We start from the raw sequence: 14,131 nt of genomic DNA on the forward strand, positions 1-14,131 counted from the left end.
AGGAGCAATGTCACCCCCACTTTTCCAAATATTGAAGCCCAGCACTGCCACCCAAAAATCTGCCTTTATAAGTTGTCTTCAAAACTCTATATGGAGCCTTTGGCTGACTTCAGCTCAAGCCTGGCTGCTGAGTGGGGAATTGACTGGGAAGAGGACACCCTACTCCAGAATGTCAGGGCCTTCAGAAGCCTCCCTGCCCTTTTGCATTCACTTGCCCTAAATACTTCAACTCCAGGTTGCCTGAAATTGTTCAATTAGAGGTTTATTTCTTGAGCTAGGCTTCTGTTAAATGTAATACCACTGGGGGAGTTAATAGCAACTTTCAACTCAGTGTGAAGATGCTTATCAGATTCCTTTATGAAGAAGGTTGTGATTGAGCAAAAGAACACTTGCTGCCCCTCCAGGAAAGCAGGAAAGCAGAGGGGAGGAGAAAAGATTTCCTGAAGGGGAGGCTGGGAATATGGACACTTTCAGATTACACCATTTTTTTCTGGCTGGCCTTGGTCTTAAGCGTTAAAGTGCCCTTCATCCTCATCATGAAATCTCACCTACTTATCTGATAAACTATTCTAATCAAAAGCCATATCAAATTTGTATGTGCCCAATTTTTCTCTATCTTGACCAAATACAGGAAATGAATTACTTCGCAAAGCACACGGAGACCAGCCAAAGCAATTTGCTAGTTGTGCAATTCTGTCCCAGCTCTTGGCTCTATGTGTTCAGCAAGGAGTTCAAGAGAAACGTCATTCTTGCTCTCCCTCTCAAATGCACACACCCAGATTTTTCTTTTTCTTTTTTTTTTTTTTGGTAGACTTGTGGGCTTTAATTTTGCAATCTCCTCTTTTTGGGAACAAGCAGAAAATAGTAACAGTCCAATTGTTTTGTGCTTTTTCTTAGTGTTTTGTCCTCATATTGAGATACAATGGAGCAGACTTTTAACTACAAAAATATAGAGAATCTCTCCTTTCCTTGTGTACATACACAGGCTTATAAAAACCATGTGACCATGAATTGGTGGCCCATATAAGCCTATTTTTAGCACAGGATAAAAAAACCTAAAGGCCAGGGGCAAGACCTAATTTTCCTCAATCACTCAGCTAAGCTATTGATTGGCACAACTTGGAACTAGACTTTTTCTCTTTTATTCTTGTTTACTGAGTTATACTAACTGGAAACTCACTATATTTTCTATTTCTGAAGTTGTTTTAAAAGCAACCAAAGTAGGCAGGTGTATTATCTTTGCTAAGAGATGGTATGATGTTCTAACTATACTTATCACTGAGTTCAAGTACAGGATCTTTATCAAGTCCCTGTGCCATTTTTAAACTTAACTTCAAAAGCATATGAGGTAGACATGATAGTAAACTGTAAATGGAATTTAAAGGCAAATTCAATTTTCTTCTTAGAGCCGTCGTGAACTTCAATTCTGCTGGCCATATTTCATTTGTCACGGGATCTAAAATGAGTACATATTGTGTGCAATTGTGTAGTGTAGTTGTCCTAAACTTTAATACATTTACTTTTGAGTGCCATTTACAGATTGTTTCTCTAACACGCACAACCTGAGTTATTAAAGTTTAAAAGTGCACAAGGCTCTTACGAAGACCCTGTTTATAACCCAAGTACAGAGCACAGGAATTCTGGCTAAATTACCTCCTTTTGCTGCCAGCCTGGTCTCCTTCATTTCAGACAGGCTACAAATCAAAAGAATTCTATGTTCCTTTTCAATGAAAAGGAGAAATTCTTAAACTCTAGTATTTAGTGAATAACTGGGGCTAAAAGACATGGCTGCATTTTTTAAGTGGATCCCTGCTTAGAACACATATGCAATGTTAAGATCTAATTGGAGTGAAAAAAGGCACTGAAGAAGAGAAAGAGCAGTAAGTTAGATAATTAGAAGGCTGACCATCCTAAATATATATACCACTCAGCAGTGACCAATTTAGATTCTATTATTCTTTCAAGGTCCCTGCAACTGCAGGTCATAGTTCCTGAACACTCAGTTCACAAGGATACAACTCTTCTCTTAATTCTTTGATTTTTGAGGCAGTATCTCACCACCCTGTCACCCAGGCTGGAGTGCAGTGGTGTGATCACAGCTTACTGCATCCTCTACCCCTCCCAGGCTCAAGCGATCCTCCTACCTCAGCCTCCAGAGTAGCTGGGACTACAGGCATGCACCACCATGCCCAGCTACACCACCACATCCAGCTGATTTTTTAGTTTACTGAAGAGAAGAAGAGGTCCACTTTTTTGCCCAGGTTAATCTCCAACTCCTGGGCTAAAGTGATGCTCCCACCTTAGCCTCTCAAAGTGCTGGGATGACAGGTGTGAGCCAACATGCCCAGCCTCTTCTCTAAATTCTTAAAGCATCCCTGAAGTGAGTCTGAACTGAAACTTCAGAGATCTGGCCCAGTTTATGGCAGGGTTGGTTCTAGAACCCAGGACTGTTTTCTTACCAGACCCTGCCTCAGTTCTGGGAGGAAGTGGTCAAATATAGCATGAACGGAAAACCAGATCTGGAGGGTGAAGAAGGTAAATTCAAAGATGCCTGAGGTTTTGAACTTGAGTGGCTTACAAAATATGGGGAGCCCACATTAAAGGAAAGGTAATGAGTTTCATATTAAAGCTGCTGAGTTTAAAATGATGGCAGAACATCAAATCTATTGGGCCTGGATAGATCAAGATTCTTGGATTGATAAAGGCTAAAATCTCTGAAAAGGGCAGGAATGTGTAGAATGACAGAAGTTTTAACCTTGGTGATGTGGAAAGTTTAAAGCTTGATTCAGTGGTCTAGGTGGTGAGGAACGTTGGCAGATGTGCCGAAGCCTAAGAGTCATGAGGGAGGTGCCCATGACTCTGCTTCGTCAGTAGCAAATGTGGCCTTTTCATTTGAAGCAAGCCTTTCCCAGCCAGTCCCACCCTGTAAGTCAGGTCAAAGATCAGCAAACTACAGCCCACAGGGCCAGTTCTGGCTCACTGCCTGTTTTTGGTCAATCCTGAGAGCTAAGAATGTTTCTTTTATTTTTAAGTGGCTGAAAAAAAATATTCCATGATGTGAAATTTAAATGAAATTCAAATTTCAGTGTCTATAAAGTTTCACTGGAACACAGTCATACTCATTTATATATTGTGTATAGTTTCTTCACATTATAATAGCAGAGTTGAGTAGTTACAACAGAGGCCATATGGCCTGCAAAGCCTAAGATATTTACTGTGTGGCTCAGAAAAATTTTGTCGATCCTTGTCTTAAGTCTTTAAAGGTTTAGGCATCGGAAGATGGCTTCTGATCCTTAGCATTCCCATCTTTTCATCCCTTCATCCATGTACCCAGCCAGATAGACATCTAATACTTATCAAATGTGTAGTATGTGAAGTTCTAAAGAGTTGCAAGACTGAATCCCAGCCCTCAGTACCAGTGTTATATAGCAGAAAGAATGTGGCATTCAATTGGAGACATATACGTTGAATATCCCTTATCTGAAATGCTTGGGACCAGAAGTGTTTCAGATTTCAGATGCTTTTTAAATTTTGGATTGTTTGTATTACACCTACCGGTTGAATATCTGAAATCTGAAAATTGAAAGTCTGAAATGTACCAATGAGCATTTCCTTTGAGCATCATGCTGGTGCTCAAGAAGTTTCAGATTTTAGAGCATTTCAGATACCGGCTTTTTGGATTAGGAATACTCCACCTGTACTTCACTGGGTGGTTGAACACTGAGTTTCTAGCATCCTTAGGTTCCTCCTCAGAGCGGTTTTCCTCAGGGACCAGCCTAGGGTTGGAAGAGGGATTAGTCTTTGAGATAAGAATAGGACTGAAACTGCAGCTGTCAATCCAGGGGTTGTAGTTAAGTGGAAAAGAAAGGTTGCTGAGATTGGGAACCAGGCTGAGTTTGAGGGGCTGTGGCTTTTGCCTGGCTGGTCAGGGCTTATTTCTTCCGCTAGGCCCATACTATGATTTTCATAAGCCTCAGGTGCTTTTACCTTTTTGGATACCTTCTTACATTAAAAAAAAATAGTTTGGGCATGGTGGCTTACATCTGTAATCCCAGCACACTGGCAGGCTGGGGCAGGAGGATCGCTTTAGCCCAAGATTTTGAGACTAGCCTGGGCAGCATAGTGAGACCCTTTCTCTACAAATAAAATAAATTAAGTAATTGGGAGTGGTGGCAAACAACTGTAGTCCCAACTAGTCAGGAGGCTGAGGCAGAAGTATCTCTTGAGCCCAGGAGTTTGAAGTTATAGTGGGCTATGATCACACTACTGCACTTCAGCCTGGGTGAGAGAGTAAGACTCTATCTCTAGGGGAAAATAAAAAATCATAAAAACTAAAAATGTTATGACTACATTGCTATCAATATAAGCTAGTCTGAGCTCATTTTTCTGATTTTAAAAAAATTAGCAGCCATAAAAAAGGATGAGTTCATGTATTCGTAGGGACATGGATGAAGCTGGAAACCATCGTTCTCAGCAAACACAGGAACAGAAAACCAGACACTGCATGTTCTCACTCATAAGTGAGAGTTGAACAATGAGAACACATGGACACAGGGAAGGGAACAAACATCACACACCGGGGCCTGTTGAGGGGGTGGGGGGCTCCAACAGCATTAGGGAGAAATACCTAATGTAGATGGATTGATGGGTGCAGCAAACCACCATGGCACGTGTATACCTATGTAACAGACCTGCACGTTCTGCACCTGCATCCCAGAACTTAAAGTATAAATAAGAATTAACATTAACATTTTTGTGGGCTTCTAGGAGTATTGTATGCCATAGGCACTGTGCCTACTATGCTTCACTGGATAAGCCTGCCCTGGCTAGAAGCTATAAAATGCAGACTTCTGGTGGAGAGGGACTCCCTGCAGCTCAGAGACATGGTTCCTGTGCTGGCAGCTTGGCATAAACCCCTCCCATGAAGTTCTGAGTTACATAGAGTTTCCAGATCTGTGAACTGCATTAATGTCTCCTGCTTTAGCTTAAGTACCATACGTGGCTGGCTTCCTTAATAGACTTTATTGTTGCTTAAAAACATCTTTGGTAATAGAAATCATTGATAGATTCATCTTTATCAAATCTAATATAAATTCCAGGCATCTATTATAATATGTATTGCATGTTCATGTATATTGGATGCATCACTACCAGAGCAGCACAATGTACTTTAGATCTAAGATTCTAATAGCTTCACATATGAAGGACAACTTGGTTCTGCACCAAGTACAACCCATGTAGACACTAACCTTGTCCCCTCTCATTTTGTATATATAATTTTGATATGTACTTTGAAGAACAGAAATCTGAGGCCATTTTTTTAATTTTCTGTAGAAAATGCTATCTTTTTATGTGGGGAGAAATGGAGGGTGGGGAGAGTATTTCTGATATCATTTTTCATTCAAAGCAGTGGCCCTATTTTGGCTGTAATACACTTAGATGGGATCTTCTACCACTCCGCAGCCCGATTTGCTGACGCTCCAAAACTCTGAAACACACAAATATCTACACGCTGCAGCAAGTGCTGTTGCTGTACCTGCCTCGGCCCACTCTGCCTTAGCCTTAATTATTTATCAGCAAGGACTGCACCTGCCACGTCCCTGTGCACCACTGCTCATCTTCTCCCATCTTCCCACTTTGATTGATTTCTTGGAAAGGCAGTTTCAGGATGTGAGCAGTTAAGGAAATATGGAGTCAATGTGGGACAATATTTTGGCTTCCTCCAAACGTATACCAGCTTCAGGGAAACAGATCCCTATTACACTGTTACCAGGAGTACAAATTATAACCATGGTTTACAAATACCATTTAGAAATGGTGGTGTAAGCCTTTAAAGTGTAAATGCTTCTTTTGACCACAGTAATTCTACTTTTAAGAACACACCTTAAGAAAATAATCTTGGACATATGCAAATAGTTTAGTTTGGGGTTGGTGACAGTGAAAATTTAGAAATGGTCTGTATGACTGATAGGATACTGATTAAATAAATGCTGTTTCCATAGTAAAATACCATTTAGCCGTTAAGATAATGTCAGATATCTAAATGCATAGGAAATATGAAAAATATTGAAAAGTAGAAAGATTTCTGCAAACCAATACAGCATTATCTCGAATTTGTTTTAAAATTTTAAAAGAATATATGTATATTTATGCATACAAAAAATGGGTAGTACAATATTAATCATTATTACCTCTGGCTGGTGAGATTATGAGTTATTTCATCTTTCCTTTGTATTTCTGACTTTCTATATTTTCTACACTGTACACTGAAGCTTTTATAATCAGAAATAAAAATGATTTACTTTAAAATGCAGCATCTGCACAGAAGTGGAAAGCTGCCAGCTAGGTCTTCGACCCAAGCCAGAGAGGAGATAGTCAAGGTGAAACCCTGTACCTTCCCACCATCTTCTGCATGGTATTTCTGTTAGGAGTGCTTTCAGCTATGAGTAACAGAAGGTCTTAACAGTCGAATAGTCTATAGAAATATTATTTATCTATCATCTCTGGAAGTAGGCAATTTCAGGATTGGCCTAGAGATGCAACGGTTATCAATTTCCATCTTTTTATTCTGCTGTCCTTAGAGTGTTGGATATTCATCCACATGCATGTCCCCACATGGTCTCAAAATGGCTGCACTCTCACTTTCACATTCAAGGCAAGAGGAAGGAGGAGGGGGCTATGCTGGCATGTCTGGAAAGCAAGCCTTTCTGGGGTAAAGGAGAGGGGGCTTGGGTATCACTGTTGTATAAGCCAGTCAGAAATATTGGCCACAGGTGAGCAGGGCCTATTCTGTTGAGACATATCATAGGCTGATTATTATTTTTCTCATTCCAGCTTCATTAGGCTTATAGTTAGGAAAAAAAATTCTTCCATGATGCTGGCAGAGTTGTTAGTTTTAGTCAGTGTGAGGTTTTCTTTCTCTGTCTTTAGGGGAGTTGGGAGTGGATACATCAGAAGGTGCCATGCAGAAGACATTTGAAATGGAGTTCTTTGAGTTTTCAAACATTCACATCGTTTATTTCATATGAGAATGTGAGGTAAGTATATATGGTTAATAAGTATGAAGCTATTCTGTAAATTTTATGTATGATGAAATTGAGAACAAGAGACTATTAATAAATGATAAAGAAGACAGGTGACCACAAGTCAGGATATATTTGTGATTCCCAAGGATAACTAGCAATGAGCTAGGCACAGCACAGCAGGTTCTTAGTACTTGTTCCAGGTCAGACCTGTTATTATTTTGATTCTATTATCTAGTCTAAGAGTAAAAAAGCATTTAAGAAGTAAAAGACACAGTATCCGGAACACATTTTGGGAATCCAAGAGCTTTGATTTCACTGTGGATAGAACCATCTCAACCCTGCCTTTCTCTGGTGTGAATATTCCCTTAAGTAATTTAACCTTATTTCCATCTGTAAAATGGGAATTATTTTGTATACAGTTTGCCGTGCTAAGAGTTATTTGAATTAATTTGTTAATGTGCATAAAAGGCTTTTTGAGATGGAAAGTGCTAGGCATTGCTATTTGTTCTTCTAATGATGTATTTAGTGTATAACGGTTAAGCCTCTGAAACAAAACACTGATAAAAGGTTGAAATTCTCTAATAGGTATCACTTAGCTGATGAAGTTGCTAGCTAAATGGCCATGAGTCTATTTTAGTATTCTCTCAAGTGAAATTAATTCAGAAAATAAAAATTAAATGAGCTTCACTTAGAAGTGTACTAAGTTTAGTGATAGAGTTTACCTGACCAGCGGGTTTTGAATATTCAAGCAGCAAGATTTTACATTGTGTCAGTATCACCTTTGCTATATTATTTAATTCATTCTAGCTTTATAATCCTTACTGCTTTCCATGATTTCCTACCAATAACTATTATTGAACAAATTATTCTTCATATGTGTTGCTAGATTTTTCAACCAATGCTTCAACATTTATGAACTGCCTCTCTGCACAATATAAACCCCTTTATCATGCTTATCGTTACATACAGCAATGAAATTTTTCCCAGTAGTTTCGTATGTATACATTTCCTCCCTAACTACAAGAACAGAAGCTACCTTCTTTATGTTCTTTGTAAGTCAGAAACTTACTAATTTAACAAACATAATATAGCCTTCTATGTTTACAGAAACAGACAAATTAACATTACACAAACATCTTATTTAATATCATTTTCAAAGCATTTTTAACCATTTGATCTTCACTAGGGTGTTATTCCTATTAAAAAATCTGCATTGTGTATATGTATACAATTTTTTCCTTGCCAAACCGAAAAAAATTCTAACCAATTATGATTTATAAGGTCTTTACGGAAACATGAAATATTTTCATAATGTCACTTTCATTTTTTCCCATGCTCAAAATAACAAGATATGAATATTTGGGAGAAAGCAGGCCAGAGAGATTAAAGGATATGCCTAAAGTTTTATGCTATTTGGTAAACAGAATGAGACCAGAACTTCAGGAAAGTCATTCTACATCAGTACAAATATTAGAGGTGGACATTCTTCTTCAGTGTAAAAGCAGCCTGGAGGAACCAAATGGTCTTTAAAAAAAAAAAAAAAAAAAAAAAAAGACTTTTTCAAGTGCAGGAAATCATCTTATCAGTGACCACTGAGCAGCCCCCAAGCCAAGCACGAGCTCTTTATAAAAATAACCAAGGCCTACTCCCTACCCTTCAGTGGCTTGGTGACTTGTAGGTGAGACACACACTTACATAAGTTCCTGCAAATCAATGGAGACTGTCCTTTGGGAAATCTGATAAAACCACATTTCACTGTGCCTGTTCAGCCTGTGGGAGTGGGGATGGAAGCAGGAAGTGGGAAGAAGAAAACCTTTAAGGAGAGTAAATCATATCAATGAATAGAAATAAAAAGACACCAATAACTTTATGTAAAACTAATTAGCACTTATTTCATTAGATTGTAATTACCTGACTGTCTGTCATTACCACCAAACACTGAGCTCCTCATTGCCATAAACCATTTTGTGGCAGAGACTATTTGGACACTGAAATTCATCCTCTCATTCCTGCTTAGCACCACAAGCCTGACTTTTAGCTAGATAAGTGGCACCAGAATAAAGTCTATGTCCGCCAGCCTTTCTTGCAGCTAGGTATGTGACTGAGTTCTGACAAATAGGATGTGAGCAGAATTGCTGAGAGTTCTGAGAAAAACTCCTTTAATCTTTCATCCTGCTGCCTGGGATACAGGTGGCAGCTGATGTTTCAACTGTCTCGGACTGTGAGATAGCCTTGAGGGTGGAAACCAAAATAGGAGAGAAAGGACTCTGGGGTTTTTTGATAATTCTTTGGAATCATCCCCTGAGCTGACTTCAGTCTTAATTTACACAAAAGAATAAACCTGAGTGTATTTAAGCCACACATTAAGTTTCTGTCAATAGTGGCTAAAACAAAGCCTCACCAATATACATCACATCTGTGTATTCCCAAGAGAGTATGGTGCCTACATTGGTAGTTGCTCAAAATGTTTGCACTTTAAATTTATTTAAACCTTCCTTATTTTAAAAAGAATTAAAGACAGGGCACTAAATAAATGGCTGCAACAGTTGAAATTACACCAATTACCAAGGAAGAGCATAAAGACCAAATCAGGAAAACAAACACAAGAATGAAAAGTCAGTCCTCAAGATATAAAATCATAGAAATTACACACAGAAATGTAAAGGCAACATGACTGTTTTGCTAAGGAAGAAAATCTGGCAACATGATCTTAAAAGTATCAAGACAGAAAAGAAAATAAAAAATCGTAAATAAATAATTGGCTCTACATGAGGTGCTAATACACTAAAGGACAAAAATCAAACTCAAAATGATAGTTGAGAATTGTTCTATATCAAAGCAGGGAAGGTTCGAGTAATTTATAAAGGAAAGAGGTTTAATTGACTCACAATTCAGCACAGCTAGGAAGGCCTCAGGAAACTTACAGTCATGGCAGAAGGTGAAGGGGAAGTAAAATACCTTTCCCAGAAGGCAGCAGGAAGGAGAAGTGCCCGGAAAAGAGGTGGAAAGCCCCTTATAAAAGCATCAGATCTCGTGAGAACTCACTCACCATCATGAGAACAGCCTGGGGGAAATGGTCCCCCAGAATTCAATTACCTCCACCTGGTCTCTCCCTTGACATGTGGGAATTATGAGGATTATGGGGATTACAAGTCAAGATGAGATTTGGGTGGGGACACAAAGCCTCACTCAGGAAATCATGTGCAAAATAGGTGCTGGTAACTATGATTTATTCAACAATCACTGACAGCAATTCTTCTGTGCCAGGCACTGTTCTAAACACTTATAAATATTAACTCACTGAATCCACATTATAACCTTATGAGGTAGTTATTGTTGTTATGCCCATTGTTTAGATGGGAAACTGAAGCCCAGAGTGATCATATTACTTGCCCATGATCAAATAGTAGGTAGGGGAGCAGGATTTTACCCAAACACCAACATTTTTAAGATGAAAAGTGTTGGGCATTGTTAGTTCTTCTAAAGTATACTTTAGGGTATAGCATACTGATGGAAAGACCAGCTTCTTGGCTCCTTTAAATCTACTTCACATTTTAAAATTATGGAGAAAGAAAGAGAATCTGGAAAGGACCCAGAAATAGGTTAAAAGAAAAGTCATAGAATGAAAAAATGGATCCCTGAGTAAAAGGCAAAGTTGCTGTGTTTTAGAGACGAGAAGATACCAATGAATTTCCACCTCCAGTGAGAGTGTGGTCAGGGGAAGGACAGAACTGCTTGGTTATGATAGCTGTAAAGGAAGGAGTTGGAATCTGTGATCCTGATGGTTCTTAAAATAAGGATAGATGATGTAAAATATATTTGCAGCAACGTGGATGGAACTGGAGTTCATTATGTGAAGTGAGTAAGCTAAGCACAGAAAGACAAAGATTGCATGTTCTCACTCATGTGAAAGCAAATAGAGTAGACTGGTGGTTATCAAAGGCTGGGAAGAGCAGAGAGAAAAGGTATGAAGAGACATTGATTAATGGGTACAAATATACAGTTAGACTTAGTGTTTGATAGATCAGTAGGGTGACTCTAGTTTACAGTGATCTGGTGTACATTTCAAAATAGCTATTACGTTGGTGCAAAAGTAATCACACCATTTTGCCATTAGTTATAATGTGATATTAAAATCGCATGACATTACTTTTAATGTAATGGCAAAATGGTGTGATTACTTTTGCACCAGTCTAATAGAGAATAATTTGAATGTTCCTAGGAGACAGATAAATGTTTAAGGTAATGGATATTCCAATTACCCTGATTTGATCTTTACATATTATATGAATGTGTCAAAATGTCATTCTTACCCTGAAAATACATATATCTATTATGTATCGATTTCCAAAGATTAATTTAGAAGATTTTATAAGGTATTTATATCACTTCTTTCATATATATTCTTCTGAATTGATACTTATAATTCACGTAAGTACATGTAAATTCTGAGTGCCTTCTCTGCCTTTCTCTCCTTGTCTTCCTGGAGACAATTCCTTATCTTCCATCATTTTGCTGCAAGAATATTCCCTGTTGATGCTCCCTAACCTTCCCTCTGTCTCTTCCCAAGTGCAGTTGACTCGAGGTGGAGGGGGTGCTTAAAAATTTTTAGCCATTTTAGACACTTGTATTTGGGCTATTTTCCCACTGTGTTTGCAATTAATTGTTCGCAAGCACACAGCCCTCAAACAGGCTATGTATGAGCTTCCTAGGGCAGAAACCACCCAACGTAGTGATAGGCACATGCTTGGCACTGAAGAAAAACTTGCTGAATGAAAAAATGAATGACCAATTAACTAACCATATGCTATAGGAGGACTAGTGTAATCCAGAGGGGGCAATATCGGTTTACAAATGCATCTTGAAATTTGACAATGATGATGTGAATACACAGATTCCACTGTCCAGGAACAATATCTGAAACAGAAACCAAAGCAAAGTGTTAAGAAAATAAATGAGGTGTTAACAATTTTTTTTTTTCTTTGGAAAAGTCACCTACTAACCTTGCAAGAGGCATCATTGTTGATTCATTGAGCTTTGCCCTCAAAAAGGTAAAGAAAACATCCCCAGCACAGTACTCAAAACAATAGGAAGACGAAAAGCAGGGGGAAATTTGACCTTGCTCTTCACAGTTTCCTCGAGAATTTTTAGTTCTATTGTGAAGCCTTACTCTGGCTATGACCTCTGTGTACCCCAAGATTGGGTCAGCTTTGCACATAGCTTATGGATTAAACCCTTGGGACCATCCTATAGCCTGAGCTTTAACTGGTCTCAAGAACATGCACCCAAACCTGCATATTCTTTTCTTTTGCTTTACAGGGGATGGGGACTCCTTTTAAAACAGAAGCTTTAAAAGACAGTAGCTAGAATTTATGCTGAAGTGGAGTAACAGGCTTTGGAGCTGAGCAGTGTCCTAATGCAGGTGAAAAGCATGTATTGATTACTTAAAGAAAGTTAAAATAAAAGCAATTTTTCTCCCCATTTCGGCACATTGCAGCTTTTGGCCTATCCACTCATAGCTAAAAAAGCATTCTTTCCTGATAATCAAGCTTCAGCTGTCTGAATTTCAGGCTGAGCCTCTCCTCCTGAGCTCTGCTGAAGAGCTGCTTTAATTAACCATTATACCACAGATGTTATTGATTTTTTTTTCAAATCTGGTTGAAACATCATTGTGCTGGATCATGGCCAAAACTAAGGCCTGAATTTGTGTGTGTGCGCTGCTTTTACTCCTTCTGCATACCTTATTAGTCTCCATGTCTGTTAAGTGCAATCCTTAGTATTAACTCAGAAAATATAGAATTGATTTTTAGCCTAGCAGCCGTGATCTAAGGGCTCCTAATTTGAAATCTGAAAACCTCAGTTGCTGAGGAAGTCTTTCCGCTGTTACTCTACACTTCCTTGAAGTAAGCTTTTTATTCTTTAATTTAAAAAAGAAATCTCCCTCTGCCTTTTACTTCTTTTTCTTTCACACACATACATTTGGAAGTTTCAAGGGAACATGAACATCTGTTTGCATTTTGAACGTGTTTGTCGTGAAAGGCCCCAGAGGCTTATTCTTCCCTGCCCTAAATGTTTGACCTGCAATGTAGATTGTATAAGATTTTGAAATTGAAGTGTCTTTAACACTTTCCACATTTTGAAGGGAAATCTGGAAGAACTTGAACAGCATTCACTTTGAGCAAATTGCAGGATATCAGAAACAACGGGGCATCTGCCTTCCTTTTACAATCCACCTTCCAGTGGGATGATAAACTCAAGGACCAAACAATCACAGTAGGTTCCTAAATTCTGATAAGGTTTCTGTGAGTTTAGTGATACATTCTTTAAATGTAATTTGAAGCTTTTAAAATACTGTAATGGCAGCTCTTGACCTTTAAAAATCACATGGAGCAAGAGGTGGTGAAAAATGTTTATTTACTCTGCATTAGTGGCTAACCTCCCGTTCCTTCCTAGAACCAGTAGTTCTTTTATACTCGGGAACTCACGCATGTCACCCTCATTCTTCCAACACGAACCAGACAGGCCCACTTGAGCTGGAGAAACAATGGCCTGTAGCCGGTCCTATGCCTCAGTGCGAAACAACAATGCAGGCCTCTTGACGAATTCTGGCGTCGCGAGTGGAATCTTGCAGTTCAACATGTCTGCTGAACAGAAGTTGGAAAAAGAAAAGATCATCTTGTAAACAATTAATTAATGTTTGTCATGAATTATCATTTTTACTTCCTTCTCAAGAGGCTCAAAGGGAATAAAAAGGCATTTTTGCAGGTGGTGGCATTCAAACTAAGGGCAATCAAAGGTTTGAGAGCTGAGGCACAGCACTCTGAGTCTCTAAGGGTGAATGGTGCTAGGATTAGAGCACAGCAGGGGGTTGAGGGCTTCAGGTGTGAAGCTTAATGTTTGTGATCAGCAAAAAAAGTCTTGAATTTATCTAAACTGCTCTTCTGCTAACAGTACTTCTAGCACATAAATGTTCTGAAACTGACAAGTGTTCTCATTGCTCTTCTAATGCAAACATGATCTGCATTTGAAAGATGCATCCCTTTTGCCTAATTTAGAATGTGCATCACAAAGAGTGTTAGATGATGACCCCACAAAGAGATACACAC

The 14,131-nt window shown here is 38.8% G+C and overlaps 1 long non-coding RNA gene across 1 annotated transcript; it reads left to right on the plus strand.

Annotated features, from left to right (window-relative positions):
* Positions 1-6,950: 6,950 nt before the first annotated feature.
* On the plus strand, positions 6,951-13,639 carry LOC131381591 (uncharacterized). Its single transcript, XR_009210436.1, has 4 exons — positions 6,951-7,037; positions 12,345-12,447; positions 13,168-13,298; positions 13,544-13,639. It is a non-coding gene; the product is annotated as an uncharacterized LOC131381591 (long non-coding RNA).
* The last annotated feature ends 492 nt before the right edge of the window (positions 13,640-14,131 follow it).

Source organism: Hylobates moloch, unplaced genomic scaffold (genome assembly GCF_009828535.3).
Source record: "Hylobates moloch isolate HMO894 unplaced genomic scaffold, HMol_V3 SCAFFOLD_16, whole genome shotgun sequence".
Lineage (NCBI taxonomy): Eukaryota > Metazoa > Chordata > Mammalia > Primates > Hylobatidae > Hylobates > Hylobates moloch.